At 40.3% G+C, this 19,649-nt stretch overlaps 1 protein-coding gene across 1 annotated transcript in view; it reads left to right on the top strand.

The window, feature by feature from the left end:
• The window catches only part of itga11b (integrin, alpha 11b), a 259,808-nt gene that overhangs the window by 157,249 nt on the left and 82,910 nt on the right, over nucleotides 1-19,649 (top strand). The gene's annotated exons all lie outside the window — the stretch shown is intronic.

The raw sequence follows: 19,649 nt of genomic DNA, 5'->3' as shown, positions 1-19,649 counted from the left end.
TCCAATTGGCTTGAATTGGACTTACTATCTAAGTGCCTTGAGATGACATTTGTTGTATTTGGCGCTATATAAATTGAATTGAATTTAAAACGCTGGCTGCACCTGTGTGACTGTCCAGCATCTTTGAGATAGACACGACACGCTGGCCCCACAGATCAGACACACACACCTGTCGTTAACGTTTGTAAAACAAAATTCTGTCTCCCACTCTTGGTGAAAATGGTACGTTTTAATCCGCTTGTTGGTTTGTACACTTGTTGTCGCCATCGTAAACTCCTTCTCACATCACCACTGACTCATCAAGATTGACAGCAGCGCAAATTTTTGATTGACAGCTAATTGGCAAAGAAGTATTGGGAGTGTTGGAAGGGGCGGGACACTGTGAATTTTGATTGGACATAAATTTAAGTAGATTTGCCGAGGGACCAATTAAGTTTTCAAATTAATGTATGATTCATTGGCCCTTTGGCGAGCTACTTGGAAATGGGCGGCGAGCTACTGGTTGCTCACGAGCGACGCGTTGGAGACCCACGGTCTAGCTGAAGCAGATGGTCTCCGTATGTCCTGTGGGAGGAGATGTTGGTTAAGCTGTGTTAAGATTCATGACTGAGATGGATGGTGACATTATGGAGGTGTGACAGGGAGGATATGGGTCTAAGTAGGGTGTGAGGTCTGTGTTGCTGGAGCAAGAAGAGGAGCATGGTGAGCTGAGCCTGTTGAAATAGATGTTCAGCTCATTGGCTCTTTTCAGACTACCATTCGTCCAATCCACTTTTACCTAACAACCTGTGATCTTTTTCATCCATGACCCCACATCAATCATGTTGTTCTAAATTACCTCCCTGTCTCCCATGAAGGTTTTTGTTTGCATGTTTAGCAGCTTTTTCAAGTCAGTGAAGATACAGTATTTGTTTTTGGGGAGCACCTCACGTTCCGGTGGAAATAATACTCTCCACACAGAAGTTAATTTAGTCTGACACACACAAAGTTATGGCATTGATATGATCTCTGTGTGGCTCAAACAGTAAGTGGACTCAATGCATTTCCACAGATCATCTTCAGCTTCCTGAGATCATTTTTTAAAAGTCTGTGAGAATGGTATTTAGTTTACATTTAGCTAAATTGGCGAGGAAGACATCATTAGGTTTTTCCCAGAATTCCCTTTCTAGCTTTTTAATTTCTACTTCATGCTGAGTCATTTTTATCCTGTCCTGTTTCTTTATTATTGCTGTTTGCTGCATCATGATACCTCATATATATATATTTTATTTTTGGGGGGCTTTTTATGCCTTTATTATAGGACAGTGAAGAGAGACAGGAAGCATGGGGCAGAGAGAGGGAAATAACACGCAGCAAAGGGCCGTCCGATGCGGGATTCGAACCGGGGCCAGCTGCACGAGGACTATAGCCTCTGTACATGGGGCGCCTGCTGTACCCACTACACCACCGACCGCCCCATGATACCTCATATATAAGATTTAAAAGTATCCCAAACAGTAAACTAATCTGTTTACCGTTGTTGATTTAAAAAAACAATTTGATATGTTCTTTAAGTTTAACACACATATCCTCATTATGTAACGCACTCGTGTTCATTCGCCATCCTTTACATCTTTCCTGTGCCTCACCTAAGGTAACAACATCTATCTAGGAACACATCAAGTACTTTTTACTACAATTATGAGTATGATTACTTTTTTTTATAGTAATCCCCACCCAGAATTACTGGGTGGGGATTACTATAAATTGTAAAAAGAAATCTGGATCTTCAATTTTAGGTGCATATGGATTAGGCTACCCAAACATATGTTTTGTGCTCCCAGGTTAGCTAAAAGTATAAGTATCTGTCCTTCTTAATCTTGATATTCTTTTTCTACCATAATATTTATCTTCTTTGAGAATAATATGGATACACCCCTCTTTTTTTGATTGAAATTATTGTGATAAGCACATTTGATCCATCTGTCATGGATTCTATGTTAATATTTTTCAAGAAGGTGTGTCTCCTGGAGTATGACCACATCAGAGCCTCTGTGTTTCAGATAATTTAAGACCTTACGCCTTTTCACATATGAACCCAGACCATTTACATTCCAAGAAGAAATTTTGATTATATTAGATGTCATTGCTGTCTATGTTCAAATAGTTATCTGAGGTATGAATCCTGGACATATTAACTTCAGTCACTGATACTCCTGAGCAGTGCCTATGATAACAAAGAAAACCAGACTGACGCTCCCCCCTCTACGAAAACTAACAAACCCCCTTTGCCCCCCTACATAATAAAACCTTCGTCCACATGACGTGTCTCGAGAACAAACAGAAAATAGCCCTTTAAGTTTTCCAGTTGCAGTATCATAAATATCAAGGTGTATATGGACCAAAAGGAAATCTAAAACAAACCTGAGGACAGAATACAATGTGCAACATGACACATCCGCCACCCTATCACCCTTGTAGGCACATAGCTATTCAGCTTCCTCTGCCGGATGATGTCCTTCCACACATCTTCTCGCTGCTGATATGTCTTCAAATCGATGCCTTTTCCCTCCGGCCGTGACCCAAAACACCGCTGGGTATTGCATTGAGTATTGCAGCCTCCGCTTCATGCACATACGTCTGACCTCCGTGAATTATTCCTCTCGTCCTGTTGGCCTACCTCCTTAGAAAAGTCAGGGAAAAAGTTCACCTTGCTGCCCTTTCACTGAAATTGCCCCAGCTCCTTTGCTCTGAGTCGTACCTTTTCCCTGTCGGTGAACCGGAGACATCTCGCTGGTATGTGTCGAGGCTGGAAGCAGCATATCCTTCACCCAGTCGTTTACTCTGCTCCTTCTCCGTTCCCTCAGGCACCCCCTTGATGTGAATCTTGTTCCGTCTGCTGTAGTTTTCCTGATACTCGCAGAGTCTGCAGCTGTGCGATTTTGTTCTTCATATTTTGCGATGTGTTAACAAGCTGTGTATTCATTCTCGCCTCCGCCTCACTCGTTCTGGGGCTTAGCTTTACCACTTCTGCTTTCAGCAAGTCCAGACTTACTTTAATCATTGTCACGTTGTCGCCCACCTTCTGTATCTGTTGTTTTAGACCTTGATTTACGTTACGGATTTTGGATAGTATTTCGGAATTACTTCCCTCCGTCGGTTTTGGTGTGGTCATGATGTTAATGTTAGCTTTAGCGACTCTTAAAAAGAAAAAACAAATCTAAGGGTTCTTGTCAGGTTCAAACACCTAGAAATTCATAAAGAAGAGAGAGAGAGACGTTTAGGATTTTTTATACTCATGAGGAGAGCATTAAGGAGACACTTCTTACAATCTCCAAACTCGCTCTGGAGCTTCTCCTCACGCCTCCTCCATTTTATTCTGGAAATGGGTGTATACAAAAAGCAAACAAAAGAAGGGTATCCAGTTTCAACCTGGACCAGGCCACATTCCTAACAGTGAAATTTACGACCTTCACACAAATGAGCAAAGCACAACTTTGCTTAAAACTCTTAATCAACACAAAAACAGAGTATATATGGGATAACTAACATAAAATGTATTTACAACTCAACATTTCCCTCCTGTTTATCACATATATATGCACAAATTTTCAGTTCACAACGCAACCTCTTCTTGCAAGATTTTCAGCTACAGGAGCATGTTTATGAGCGCATACCTGCTTACACACAGAGAGAAAAGTGATTACTCATAGACATGTGGATCAGAATACAAATCAAGGAGAAGGAATGATTGCACTTCTCGTTCTTCATCATCATCAGTCTGGTAATCACGGAGAAGGCATATTTGAGTCAGCTGCTGCTCAGAGGGTGAAATAACAGTGTTATTAAGACAGGGAATACAACAACATCCACACAAGGTCAGAATTGCTGCAAAAACAGCAATAGATATCAACACAGATGAAATTAATGTTCTATACTTCCCAAATGCGTCTAGCCATGAGTCCCACATGGTAGTGCTCTTTCAGTCCAAGATTCGTAGGCCCCAATGTGATGCTGCCATCCTTTGCCGTATTATTGGTAATAAATGTGCAACATTGCTCGTCAAATATCACACATACCTCCCTTTTCAGCCAGCAAGATGTCCAGAGCTATACGATTTTTTTTTGAAAGCCATAAGGGAAGTTGCAGCTAATTGCTCCGCAATTGCTTGAAACCCATGTTGTGTCATATTACCTAACCTCTGTACGTTGTAAAGGATGTAATTGATTCTGTCTACATTTTTATTAATCGTACACAACCAACAGAGAGATGACTCAAAATGCTGCTGCCACCTGATCAACCAGTTTGTACTCATCTGGGACTCCTCTAGGAACCCCTATGGCGTCTATATAAGTCGGCTCTTAAACATGCATTTCTTGTTTAGCTCTCCAAAATTCGGGTAAGACAGTTTTCAACCTATGAACTAGGTCTGCAGCTGAAATAGGATAAATCGAAACAGGTAACAGTAAGGTAACATTTACACACACGCCATTCACATCTTTTGGAAGTCTGTCTTGTTAGCACCACACCATCACCAGATGTCGCCACGGGAGATTTAGAGGTTTAAATGTAACATTAATAGTTATCATAGTTTGACTCCAATTTGTGGACATTTTACCTAATGGATTCTTTCCTACTTTTATCTATACAGGTAAAATTTCCTTGAGCTATCTTTTTAGAAAACAAAGTTTTCTTTTTATCTGGAGAGCCTAATGGAAAAACAGTGTCCCATTTAGTGCAACTGGCCTTGCTAGGCCTAGTTTTATTCATTACATCTAGTAAACATTCAGGTGAAATTGGAGCAGGGACTACTTGGAGGATGGGTCTAGGACCCAAACATACCACACAATCTGTTTGTGTTTTATTAGCTGCAATCTCAGCCATTAAAAACCAGTCACTACTTTGTCCCAAAACTCCTGCAGACACCCTGAACCAATCATCAGAGACCTCCCCCAGCACCATTGCAGCCACACCAGCCCAAGTTGTCTAAAAATTCTCTATGGCCAGCCAAACAGAGTTTCACAAGGTGTCAGTCCTGAGGAACTAGTTATGTTTATATTAGGGCTGGGACTTTAGCGCGTTAATTTCGATTAATTAACTACACACATATTAGCGCGTTAAAAAAAAAAACGCATTTTAATCGCACACTATAATTTTTTTAATTTTTTTTTTAATACAGACGGATGGAAGCGTCGACAAGAGCGTGGTTGTGTGCAGATTATGCAACAAGGAATTCGCGTATCACCGCAGCGTATCAAGCCTCAAATATCACCTCAACGCTAAACATGTAGCAGCTAGCGTGGAAGCTAACGGGGGCCCAACGCAGCTTAACATCCAAGATTCTATATACTGTGTTTTCATGCATGCTACATTCAGATTTCAAATAGGGATATGTTCTGTGTTTGTTGAAATATTGTTGAAAATGTTAATTTTCTAAAGGATAAAGTATATGCGATTAAAATGCGATTAATTTCGATTAATTAATTTCAAAGCCTGTAGTTAACTCGATTAAAAATTTTAATCGAGTCACAGCCCTAGTTTATATACATTTTCACTAGTTCCAAACACTGTGTCCATGGTCTTCCTGCTTTCTCCATACATTTCTTTAGTCTGTTTTTAATTGTTCCATTCATCCTTTCTAATAATCCTGCACTTTGTGGATGGTACGCGCAGTGGTGTTTTAGGTTAATGTGGAACATTCGTCCAATCCTATTCACAATTTGGTTCACAAAATGAGTTCCATTATCTCTATATATTCTTTCAGGAATTCCTGTTAGTTAGTGCATCTGGATTCTTCGTTGAAAAGAATTCTATCCATTTTGAAAATGCATCTATGATGACTAAACAAACCCTTTTTCTCTCACTTCTATTTAGTTCAATAAAATCCATATGAATTACTTGGAAGGGTTATTTAGGTTTTAAAAAGCACCTTTAGCCTGGCCTTAGATTACCCTGAGGCTTATGAATGAATGAATGAATGAATGAATGAATGAATGAATGAATGAATGAATTGAATTTATTGTCATTACACCTTACAGCATAACGAGATTACAGTTCCAGTAACATGGAACTGGAACTGGGGGGGGGGGCGCTCATTGCAGAGTGCAGCCGCTCCTTTAATAAGAGAAAGAAAGGGAACAACATTGAGTGAGAGGAGGAGAAAAAAAAATCATACTTCACACTATACCCTTATCAGGATACGGTCTGAGATCGCAAAAAAAAAACTCAGCACAGAAAAAGCAACACATACACTTAACAACACCTTTAAGCAATGGGACAGTGAAGAGGTGAGGAGTTGCGTGTGTTATCAATGAGCATGTATGTGTGTGCGTGTGTGTTTGTTCAATAAGTCTGCACAGAGTGTTGGATCAGGCAAATTGTCCTTGACAGGTTGGAATATGTCAGCCAGTTCAACAAATCTCACAGGAGTGTCAGGAAGGGGAGGGGGGAGCACATGGGAAAGAGCATCATGTTATCATAACAAGCGTGGAGAACGATTTTGCAGCTGGCTACAAGGCCAGTGTGGGGCGCCGGATTGGAATAACAATTTATTTAGGTCAGACAGACAACTGATTCCGCTCTCTGTCTTTTTGTCCATAGCCGGTATCTCATGGCGAAAGTCCCAAATTCAGCCGAATTTTGGGATGTGGACCCTTTCCGCCCGGTCCAAGTGATCAATCAACCATTCTCCCAGGTTAATCCATTTCTCTTCTGAGTCCAGGAATCTCAGCCAGCCTGCGAACCTGCGTAAGGATCGCCTCCAGCTTCCGACTCTGCTCACGTAGCATCTCAGTCTGAGCGTTGATTGCTCTTGTGACCCCATCGAATGCCTTCCACGATCTCTTAATTTCACAATATACCAGGTATCCTCCAACTCCAACTCCTTGAATTCGTCTGATATGTAAAAAGATGCTCCAAAAGACACACACGCAGACACGCTGAGCAGGGAAAAAACAGGGAGGGAGAAGCAGAGCAGAGAGAAATGCGACCTCTTCCACCGAGAGCAAGAATGAAATGCTTAGCGCATGTCAAACACACTCTACAAATTTTTTTTTTTTTCTAAGTATTAAATCCATAAGTAGTATAATGTTGATGTACCTATACCACTATCCCTCCTTTTGAGACATGCGTTACGCCATGGCTCAATATTGCAGCCCAGCTGTATAGATTTTTTGCTAGGATAGGTTTATTTATTTTTTTTGGGTCATACGTAGACGTCATTTTTCAGTGTAGCTCATTTTTTTATCCAGCCATATATTTCTGACTGTGGCTCTGCTGTTACATATCTCTCAAAACTTCTGCTTGGAGTGATACTCCTGGAGTTACATTTATTAATTCAATGTGCCCTGCTGCTGTTGCTTTAGCCGTTTCATCAACAAATGCATTTTCTTTTGAGACAAAATCTGTGCTAGATGTATGCGCAGCGCATTTGCATACTGCTAATTTTTTTGTGTTTTAGCATTGTTTATAGTTCTACATGTGTCACAGGTTTTCCTATAGATGTTACCATTCATTTTTTTTTTTTTTAAGTATGTACTGTAGCATATGCATATTGGCTATCAGTATACACAGTTACTTTTTTATCTGTCATTAGTTTACATGCTTCAGTAAGGGCCACTAATTCTGCTGCTTGTGCTGAATAATTAGATAGTAGCTGCTGTGCTTTTTTTTTTTTAATTATTATTATTATTTTTTTTTTTAATTGTGGTGTAACTCACCACAGCATATCCTGTTATTATTTTACCCAACACATTTTTCCTGGAAGACCCATCTACAAACAATACTTCTCCATCAGCTAATGGCTGATCTTGTAGATCTGCTCTTGATTTTGCATTTTTCTCTGTTAGCTCCTGACAGTCATGTTTTGTTTGCAGTTATACGACTGATACTGCATGTGGCTCTCTTAAAATAAGTGGATGGAACAGAGCTCTTTGTATCACAGCATGATTTACAGCCTATAGGTCCTGCACATCCCTGTGGATGGGGCCTGTTTTTTTTTTTCTCTACTGGGAATATTGGTGTATTACACGGTGAATCATTACACAAAACTATGACATCTGCTTTTGTTAAATCTTCAATTACTGGTTTTATTCCATCTTGAGCGTCCTGTTTTAATGGGTACTGTCTAATACAGGGTCGGTGCTCTGTTTTAGCTCTTATCTGAACAGGCAGAGTTCCTGTTATCAATCCAACATTAGTGGATAATTTATGAGGGACCATGCTCAGGAATGCTTCATCTGAGTCACTAAGGTCCGTGGTCATTACATCCCATGTGGATTGTGAGTTTAATTGGACTCCTGCATGGATCTGAACAGTCCAGAACAAAGCTTTTCTAGTGAGTCCTATCTCAGCTCTGTACCACGTGTTAACTGATGTTTTTTATTTTTTATTTTTATTTTATTTTATTTAGTCTGTAGCTATTTCTCCCTGTAACACTATTTTACCCAGATCCTCCCATTTCTGATTTTTTTGCTTTGCTTACTGAGACATGCAATGGTCTCCACTGTCTTTTTAATTTATTTATTTTGTCTGGAGTTACTCTTTTTAATTGTTTTTCATAATCTTCATCGGGACCTGGGGTATTTTTATACCAAAAAGTAACATGCAAGGCTTCTACTAACATATAATCTTGTAATCTGGAAACTGCATTCAGTTAAAAGGGCTGTGGCTGTACCAGCTGGATCTTTGTCTGGCAGATCTAATGTGTAACAATAATGAAGTGATCCAGCTTCTTTAAGAACAAAGAAATCTCCTGCCTTGATTTCCTTTTTCCTTTTCACAACAATCTGTCCATCATAATCTCTATCATCTATCAGCTGAATTTCTGGTTTTATGTCTCCATTCAGAAACAAATCTTGGTAATTCAACTGAACATCAGGGCCATCTAGTCATGCTATTCCAGCTCTTTTTTTTGGGACAGTCTCTGGCTAAATGCCCGTCATCACCACAGTTCCAACAACCAGTGAAGGAATTCCTGTAGAACCCCTGTCTTGCCCCCCTGCCCCTGTGACCCCCTCCTCCTCTGCCTCTAGTATGTCCCTGATAATATCAAGAGTTGAAGGAGGAGGAGGAGGAGCTGAGGGGCTTTCTTTTCTGCTTGAATCAACCAGAATTTTACATTCTCTATGCCTTCCTTCTCTTCCTCGTTATATCCCTGATAATATATAATTTCATTTGAATTTTAAATCAATAGTTCACTTTGCTAAATTAATTTATTTAATCTCATAGAACCATGGGCATGGACTGTATTTTAATTTATTTTATTAGAGCTTCCACAAAAGTTTACATAACCAATCTCAATGTAAATACTCTAGGAATCACTAAAACAGTCCAAAATCTCCTTCCCAAAGCAGAATTTCTTTAAAGAAGTTGTACGTCGGAGTCTGTCCAATCTTAAAAAGTTATCATTGCCGTCAACGTCAGTCAGATATCATTCAGTGGAGAAGTCAGTTCGAAGTTTCTCTGTCGAGTCTCTAATCAGTTCAGTATTATTTCTGAATTCATTAAAGGTGGGGTCTGAGATCTTGGAAAAACGGTTCCTGCAAGCTATATATTTTTTTTTACATATATATCTTTATTAGGTTATCAATATACAATCCAAGATCAATCTGAAAGGATACATTTCACCTACTTTTCCCCTTTTAGAACTCCCCCAACGTAGAGTCACATTTACTTGACTTAGTCACATAACAATGGGTAATAATGCTACTAAGCAAACACAACTCTATCCCCACCCCAAAGGAAAAAAAAAAAAATAATAATAATAATAATAATTATAATAATAATAAAAAAAGGGAACATTCAGAGGAGTACAAACAGCACAAATACACTATTACCACCACTACATTGAATCATAGACACACTGGCTTCTTACAGAACTCCGACAGGGTACACACCAATATCTTAATTAGCACCAACCATCCTAAACATTAATCATCTAGAGATGGAATGGAATCAATCAAAGAAAGAATGGGATTCCAAGTTTTATAGAATTTGTCAGAGCAGCCCCTAATACTGTACTTGATTTTTTCTAAGTATAGGAATGACATTAAGTCCTTTAGCCAGGAGTTAGGGGAGGGAGGATTCTTATCCTTCCAATGAAGTAAAATACGTCTACGAGCTACCAAAGATGTAAAAGCGATACAATTATTTTCCCTGTTGGTGAAGAGTGTGAAATCTTCAGGCACACCAAAGATGGAGGTTAAAGGGCTCGAAAGCACTGGCTTGTTTAGAGCTTTTGAAAGAGTACTGTAAAAGGAGGACCAATAAGAGCTCTATCTCGGGCAAGAAAAAAACAAATGTGTATGACTAGCTGGTGACAGAGAGCATCTGTCACATGTGTCACTTGTGTTGAAAAATTTTTTAAGCTTAGCTTTAGAAAAATGTATCCTATGTAAGACCTTAAACTGGATCAATGTCAGACTGGCACAAGAAGAGGTGGAGTTAACCCTGTCAAGGGCACTTTGCCACCATTCGTCTGACAAGGTACCACCTAGCTCCTTTTCCCATGAGTTCCTAGTCGTCAGAGGGGCTGATAGTGAAGACAAAATTAATTTTACCACGATTGCAATGAATCCACGAACTGCAGGAAGAGACAAAATTGTATCAAGGAGAGTACGAGGTGGTTTTTGCGGAAAGTTAGGAAAATTACAGCGAACAAAATCTCTGGTTTGAAAGTATCTAAATAAATGAGCTTTTGGAAGGGCAAATTTAGTTTGTAGGTCAGCAAAGGAGAAAAAAAAGTCTTTATCAAAGAGTTGATCAAAATTCACCAGTCCTTTCTCTTTCCACAGAGTGTATGTTGAGTCAAGTGACGGGGGTGTAAATAAATGGTTTTCACAGATGGGCATTAATGTAGAGAGGGAGGTGATTTTGAAGTGCTGTTTAAACTGTTTCAGGATTCTAATAGTAGACAAAACAATTGGGTTGGAGGTGACTTTAGTTGGATGTACATTACTAGGAGCACATATTAAGGCTGATAAAGAGATGGAGTTGCATGCTGCATCTACACCCTCCAGAGATGTTTCACCATCGTTCTCTTCTCCACCGTCACCCAGGAGATTTCCTGATCACCTTGAAAGCTTGGTGAAATCGGGGATTAAAATGGTTCCTCTCACGCCAAACATGGCAAGATCAAGAATTCTATCCTCAAAGAAGCATCGAGCCCCTCTCCCTCCCCAGCCTACTCCATCGACCAAAGCCCCCCCAGCTTGGCCCCCACCACCGGTGCCCACAGCTGTCATTTCCAACAGCGTCAATGCTGTTGTCTAGGACACTAAGGGCCTCTGTGTTGGTGAACACCATCTCAACCAGAGGTCCAAGGATGGAGTGAAGAGAGGGACAATCAGACTGTCCAATCAGAGAAATCTTATCCATATCCCTTGCAAGAACACACCATCCAGTTCAACTATAACTAATCTCAAACACGCAGTACGCAATGTCAGATCTTTAAGTAACAAATCATTCTTAATTAATAGTTTTATTTCCTCTCACAATCTTGATTTTATGTCTTTAACTGAGACGTGGCTCGACAAAAACACAGCAAATGCAGTCCTGATTGAGTCTAGTCCACCTCACTTCAATTTTGTGTCTGAAACACGAGAAAACCAGAGGGGTGGGGGTGTTTGTGCCATGTTCAGGGACAATATACCCACCCACATGTTGTCATTTGGGTTTTTTTCATCATTTGAGTATGTGTCATTCAAAATGGAGATAAAACAATCTTCCATACTTTATATCACCATTTATAAACCACTACAGAATTGTTTTATTGATGGTTTTACTGAACTACTTTCAATTGTGTGCACTGCTTTTGACTGTTTAGTCATAACAGGGGACTTGAATGTGCATGTGGACGTAGCGCATAACAAGGAAGCTAAAGAGCTCACTGCTGTCCTTGAAATGTTTGGTCTAACTCAGCATGTGACTGAGCCCACCCACAACAGAGGGCACACTCTAGATGTGCTCATTTCAAGGGGTGTTGTTGTTTCAAACGTGAATGTCGTTGATGTTGCTTTATCTGATCATTTCTGTGTTTTCTTCGACCTATCTACTTTACCCAAAACACCAGCTGGGTCTGCAGTTGTTCGGGGAAGACTCATAAATGACAGAACAGGGACACAGTTTATGGAAATGATTAGGTTTGAGAACACCCTGTGTTCTGATGTTGATGATCTGTTGAACTCTTACACATCAAGTCTCTTAAATGTTTTGGATACCATTGCTCCTGTCAAGGTTAGAATAGTTAAAAGTAGGCAAAGGGCGCCATGGAGGAAAGAAGAGTCGGTCAGGGCACAGAAAAGGGAGTGCCGGAGAGCCGAACGGAAATGGCGCAAGTCAAAGCTCCAGGTTCATTATGAGACTTACAAAGAAAAGCTATGTGTGTTCAACCAGACTTTGCGTAGAACAAGGGAGAGTTATTTTTCTGAAATCATCAAAAACTGCAGTAACAACTCTCGTGTCCTGTTTGCTACAGTAAACAGATTAACAAACCCTCCAGTTTCACTGCCTTTAGAACTCATTTCTACATCTAAGTGTAATGAGTTTGCAACATTCTTTAATGACAAAGTTCAAGGCATTAAAAATGCAATTATTTCCACAACACAAATAACTACTCTGCAGCCAGCTGGACACCTAGAGCTGACACATTTCACACCTGTTACTGACAAAACAGTCGAAGAGACCATCTGCAGTCTGAGTTCATCAACGTGCTGTCTTGATGAGTTGCCCACTAGATTCCTAAAGTCTGTGCTGAGCAGTTTGTTACCACAACTTGCTCATCTAGTCAACATCTCACTCCAGACTGGAACATTTCCAAAGGCCTTAAAAACCGCTGTCATTAAGCCTCTTCTAAAGAAGAGCAATCTTGATGCCACAGTACTGAACAACTACCGGCCCATATCAAACCTGCCATTCTTAGGCAAAGTCCTAGAAAAAGTTGTATACCAACAGCTTAGTGACTTTCTCCTGTCTAACAATGCTTTTGATACTTTCCAATCAGGCTTTAGGCCCCACCACAGCACTGAGACAGCTCTGATCAAGGTGACAAATGACATCCGCCTGAACACAGATGCAAGTAGAGTCACAGTCTTAGTTCTGCTGGACCTGAGTGCTGCCTTTGACACAGTTGACCATGCGATCTTATTACAGAGGTTAGAAGACTGGGTGGGAATCTCTGGTCGTGCTTTAAACTGGTTCAAGTCCTATCTGGAGGACAGGAAATATTTTGTTGAAATTGGTAACTGTGTCTCAGACCAAATGGCTATGACCTGTGGGGTTCCCCAGGGGTCAATCCTGGGACCCGTATTGTTCAATCTGTACATGCTTCCACTAGGCCAGCTAATACGCAGCTATAATGTGTCCTACCACAACTATGCAGATGACACTCAGATCTACGTGTCACTGACGGCAGGAGAACACGGGCCTGTAGATACACTGTGTCGCTGCATCGAACAGATCAGTGTGTGGATGCAAAACAATTTCCTCCAGCTAAACTCAGACAAAACTGAAATCATTGTCTGTGGCCCACAGAAACAAAGAGAAAGTGTTATCAGTCACCTTGAGACTCTCTCTAAAACCTAATTATCAAGTTAGAAATCTCGGGGTAATATTGGACTCAGACCTGAACTTTAACAGCCACATTAAATCTGTAACATCAGCAGCTTTTTACCATCTAAAAAACATTGCCAGAATCAAAGGAATAGTGTCTAAACCAGACTTAGAGAGACTGATCCATGCGTTTGTCTCCAGCAGGTTAGACTGCTGTAACGGCCTGCTCACTGGGCTCTAAACGGGCTATAAGACAGCTGCAGTACATCCAGAACGCTGCTGCTCGAGTCCTGACTAGAACCAGGAAATACGACCATATTAGTCCAGTGCTCAGGTCTCTGCACTGGCTTCCTGTCGCTCAGAGAATAGACTTTAAAACAGCTCTGCTTGTGTACAAGTCTCTTCACGGTCAAGTACCAAAGTACATCTCTGACATGTTAGAGCCATATGAACCAACTCGGGCTCTGAGAACCTCAGGGAGGGGTCTCCTGCTGGTGCCCAGAGTCAGGACTAAACAAGGTGAGGCTGCGTTTCAGTTTTATGCCCCTAAAATCTGGAACAGTCTTCCAGAAGATGTGAGACAGGCCTCAACTCTGACAATGTTTAAATCCAGGCTGAAAACAGTTCTGTTTAGCTGTGCATATGACACCTGAAAGTATTTTATCTGCACTCTTCACTTTTTAATGAATTAATGATTATTTTAATGGGTTTTAAATTTCTTTCTTTTTTAATTTCTTTCTTTTATTTTTTTTATTCCTTTTTAATGGTTTTATTGCCTTCTTGTGATTTTATGTAGCTGTAAAGCACTTTGAATTGCCCTGTGTATGAATTGTGCTCTATAAATAAAATTGCCTTGCCTTGCCTTGAGTAAGCTTCCATCTGACACCAATCTGTACTGGGGGAGTTATACCAGGTATGAATTTTTTGCAAATTGGCTGCCCAATAGTATGTCCTAAAATCCGGTAGGGCAAGGCCCCCCTCATCCTTGGTTCTTTGCAAAATTGAGTATCTTGCCCTTGGATTCTTTCCTGCCCAGATGAAATGTGAAATAATCTTATCCAATTCTTTGAAAAATGCTTTAGGCAGGAATATAGGTAAACACTGAAAAAGAAATAGGAATTTTGGTAGGACATTCATTTTAACAGAATTAATTCTACCTATGAGCGACAATGGGAGGACATTCCAGTGTTGAAAATCCGATTTAACTTTTTTAACCAGTTCCGCAATGTTATGTTCATACAACAAAGGGAGACTATCCAAGATATTAATACCTAAGTATTGAAAGCTAGTAGAGGCTAAGCGGAATGGTAGTGCTTGAGCCGGGATCTGTTTTGCTGCATTATTGAGAGGGAAGCATTCACTTTTATTAATATTCAATTTATAACCAGAGAAGGAGCCAAACGTGCGTAGAATGTCCAAGATCTTTCCGGTGCAGACAGTGGGATTTGAGACATAGAGTAAAAGGTCATCAGCATAAAGTGATACTCTGTGCTCAGTCCCATTCCTAAAGACACCGGTAAAAAGCGGTGAACTCCTAAGGGCAATGGAAAGCGGTTCAATCGCAACAGCAAACAACAATGGTGATAGCGGACATCCTTGACGGCAGCCGCGTGTTAAAGGAAAGAAGTCGGATTGTGATGAATTAGTTCTTACACTAGCAACTGGAGCACTATATAGCAGTTTAATCCACGTGATAAAATTTTGACCGAAACCGAACCGATATAAAACTGAGAATAAATAATGCCATTCTACTCTGTCGAAAGCCTTTTCCGCATCCATAGAAATGACCATTTCAGGGACTTGCAATTCAGGTTTTGACAGTATTATATTGAGCAGACGGCGTATGTTTGAGGATAGCTGCCTACCCCTTATAAAACCAGTCTGGTCTTTTGAAATGATGCTTAGTAGGCAGGAGTCAAGGCGGCTGGCGAGGGTCTTAGCCAACAGTTTGATGTCACTGTTAAGCAAACTGACAGGACGCCAGCTGCTACAATCTTCGAGGTCCTTATTTTTCTTTGGGATAAGTGATATCAATGCTTGAGTCAATGATGAGGGAAGGGTGCCAAGTTCAAAGGAATTATTAAACATATCCAATAGCAGGGGAGCAAGTTGATCAGAAAACTTTTGGTAACATTCGGGTGGAAAGCCGTCCGGGCTTGGTGCCCTGCCACTTTGCATTAATTTAAGATTGGCTTTCACCTCCTCCAAGCGAAGGGGAGCATCTAAAGTATTCTTGGAATTAATATCAACTGAAGGGAAAACCAAGTTGTCTAAGAATTTGTTCATTGAGGTAGTGTCTGATGAGGATTCTGATTTGTATAAATCAGAATAATATGATGCGAAAACATTATTTATCTCGGTTGGGTCTGTAATTAAAGTTTGGGAGTTTCTACGAATTTGTGTGATGAACTGGGAGGAAGATTGGTGTTTTAGTTGCCTCGCCAGTAACCGACTAGCCTTATTACCATGTTCATAGTAAGTGCCCTTTGTGCGTCTTAAAAGAAACTCTGCTTTGTTTGTGGAAATAAGGTCAAATTCAGTTTGTAATTTAAGTCTCTCCATCTGGAGAGTGGGATTGGGCAAGCTATATTTTTGAAAATACACAACCTTATCTCTCCCTTCAGCCCACCCCTCAAAACCACGCCTTCAAAACACATGAACGGGTCACGAGTCTGTGAACGCAGGGGGGGGGCTGAAGGTTGATTGGCGTGTCAGAATCCAATAGAAGTAACTCTCATCATTACTTCTATTGCTCAGACATTTCCTCTTGCTACACCCTCTACAATGGACTAAAAGATTTCGTTTTTTTTTCCAAACATTCTATTTTAGTGGGTGTAATGGGGTCGTGATGAGGTTTTCAGACAATATGATAAAAAATGCTCCAGAAAACATCACAGAGCCAACCTTTAAGTCAGTCAGCAACATGGACCAACACACTCTTTTTGGCTTATCATTTGCGCAACCTTTTTTCTTTGTTATAATTTCATCCTGCAGCACAACTAATTATTGTATATTTTAAGCTACCATTAAATCCATATTTTTACTCTTTTTAGAAGGAATTCAATTTTATCAGGATCCTGTTTTTTCTATGAATTTTCAATCTTTGCATAATATCTGTTCTCTGCACAATTTATCTTCTTTATCTTCTTTATAGACACTTTCTTTTTTACTGTTTACTTCCCCCGTTTCCCATTTTGAGAATTTAGTCCAGCTTTTCAACACCTAGGGTGTTCTAAAAACTGTTGTTTTATTCAGCAGAAAAATCTCCTCTTCTGGTAACCTTCACTTCGACTCTTTCGAGTGGAAGATTCTTGCCTTTGCATCCACAAGCGGCTCTCTGCTTACAGTCCTGCTGTATTATACGAGGGGAAAATATCTAAATGATATTTTCGCTCTCCTCACACACATTTACACCGTTTTTGTTACGGAATTTAAGCGCCTGTTTTCGCAGGACTCTGCCATCCTCACGGGTATTTCCCAGGCCCCCGTTTCCCTCAACAGGTGGTACCTGTCAGTGCCTAGGATTACAGGGTTTTTTACGCGCTGAACCCTCGTTCACGCTTCTTTTTTAAGTGTAAACACACTCACCTAAAACGCTGTCTCTCCCCTTTCACAGTTCCGTCAATCCTCAGATTCCAGCAGGCAGGCCGATCTCCAGTCCTGGAACAGGATTTAAAAAACTCACTAGAGTCTTTTAGCCGTGCACGGACTTTCTGGATTCTACCTCGCCCGCTGGAATCCTCAGATCTTTTGGAATCCGGCTCGAAGGACCAATTAAATGTCAGGTTCAAACACCTAGAAATTCATAAAGAAGAGAGAGAGAGACATTTAGGATTTTTTATACTCATGAGGAGAGCGTTAAGGAGACACTTCTTACAATCTCCAAACTCGCTCTGGAGCTTCTCCTCACGCCTCCTCCATTTTATTAGGAAAATGGGTGTATACAAAAAGCAAACAAAAGAAGGGTATCCAGTTTCAACCTGAACCAGGCCACATTCCTAACAGTGAAATTTACGACCTTCACACAAATGAGCAAAGCACAACTTTGCTTAAAACTCTTAATCAATACAAAAACAGAGTATATATGGGATAACTAACATAAAATGTATTTACAACTCAACAGTTCTGAAATTCAATTCTCAAATTCTCTTCCTTGTAAGCTATCTTTCCACTGGGCACCTTTATGTACCTGCTTGTACAACGCTCTTTGCAAACTTTAAAAATTCGAAAAATGCTAATTGTGGCTAATTGTATTGTGCAGTCTCAAATCCACATGTATTTTATTCTGGCAGATACCACCCACTAAAAATAGTTCTAGAATGAAAATGCTGTCATAGAACTGTAATGCTTTGTACAGAATGTGTTAGAAAGATTAAAATGCAGATACTGTGGATACTGCACTGTTAGAGAAGATGCCCCCCAAATCACTACTGATGTCTCTGTCATAGCTGTAAAATTGCTGGCAGGCTGAATTTTTTTACATTTTCAAAATTAAAAGAGGAAGTCTTTGTTTCTGATGGTTTTAGGAGCTGGGCCAAGTCTTTAACAAGATTTAAAGTGCATGAAAACTCCCATGCATCTAAGGAAGCAACCGTTGAGTTTCTTAGGGAGTCAGTTCTCCTGCCACTAAAAAGTACAAGATGGCATTAGTCAAGATCATACAATTGCTCACATTGGCACGAAAAGGGTTTGCCTTAAGAGGTCACACGGATGAACACATTTTGAACCAGTTTCTGATGATACGGGCTCACAACTCCCAAGATCTTTTTGACTGGCTGAAGTGCAAATACATGTGACTGGGACATGAAATGTAAAATTAAATCTTACAAATGTTGGCTCATGATTGCCTTTTCAAAATCACCCTTAATCACTGATTGTTGTTGATTAACAGATAACACAAAAAACAACAAATCATAGTTGTTCTTTGTCATTTGGATGACAATTTTGACATCTATAAAGAATTTGTTGGGACATACAGCACAGAGCAGACAAATGCAGCAACACTGGCATCCATTGTTAAAGATGTACTGCTCCATCTAAATGTTCCAAAACTGTTGGGCTAGTTGTAACGGTAAGAATATAATATGGACAGCCATGTGCATTTTTTTGTTTACTGGTCATCCCATGTCTTGAACTTGGTATTTCAAAACACCATTGACCTTGTTCAGGGTATGCTGAACTCACTCACAGACAGTCCAAAGAAGGTTGCTGAATATACCCCCCTAAAACAGGCAGACTCAGTTACACTTCCCCAACTTTGCCCATAAGGTGGACCCTCCAGACATCTTCTTATTAGCAGCATATTAAACAAGCTTTGCACGAGACTCTGCAGGACATCTCAGAAAATGACAACGGACATGCTGGAAGTAAGACAACTTGCTTTGCAAAACGGTTAAAACCTCCTCAAGTGTTATTTGGCAGATGTGCAAGAAGGTTTTTGAAAGATCATAGATGGTTAGCAAGGTTTTGCAACCCAAATCTATTTTGTATGAAGCAAGGTAGGCTGCAGACTGCCTAAAAGAAATCTACATGACATTAAGTCCTTCACTGATTGTATTGGGGATGAGTGTCTGTGTCTGTCACAAAGAGCATTGATGCCAAGACCATGACGAACACCAAGGAGAGCAGTGGAAGATGAAGATCAAGATGATGATCCTGACACATACAGCAATGCAAAACAGCTCATCAGACCCAAGCTTTATCACCAAATGATTTCCGTGATGGTGAAGGTTGCATAACCAGGGCGCCGCCGTAAATGCTTGTCTGGAAAGGCTCATTGTTAAATTAAATGAAAAAAACAATAATAACAATCAAAACAGAATATTGCAATGAAGATCTATAAGTAGTGGTCAAATATTATGCAGGCATCTCTGACTCACATCAGTTAAGACTTCAACTGTGCATGTTGCCCACCCTCATTAATACTAACCCAAACATCAGCAATATAGAGTTGCATCCGGCATCCGGTTAAATAAAACATTTAAGGGATGCTGGCAGGCTCTGCGGTGAAGTAAGGACACTGTTGAAAATCCTATTGGTCTTTCCAAGTTCATCAGCCTCAACTGAGATCTTCTCCGCACTTACAAGGCTTAAGACACATCTGAGAAGCAAAATGCCACAGA

This window comes from Odontesthes bonariensis, chromosome 7 (assembly GCF_027942865.1).
Source record: "Odontesthes bonariensis isolate fOdoBon6 chromosome 7, fOdoBon6.hap1, whole genome shotgun sequence".
Taxonomy (NCBI): Eukaryota; Metazoa; Chordata; class Actinopteri; order Atheriniformes; family Atherinopsidae; genus Odontesthes; species Odontesthes bonariensis.
Note: the sequence above shows the minus strand (reverse complement) of the source record. Positions and strands in the feature narration are given on the sequence as shown.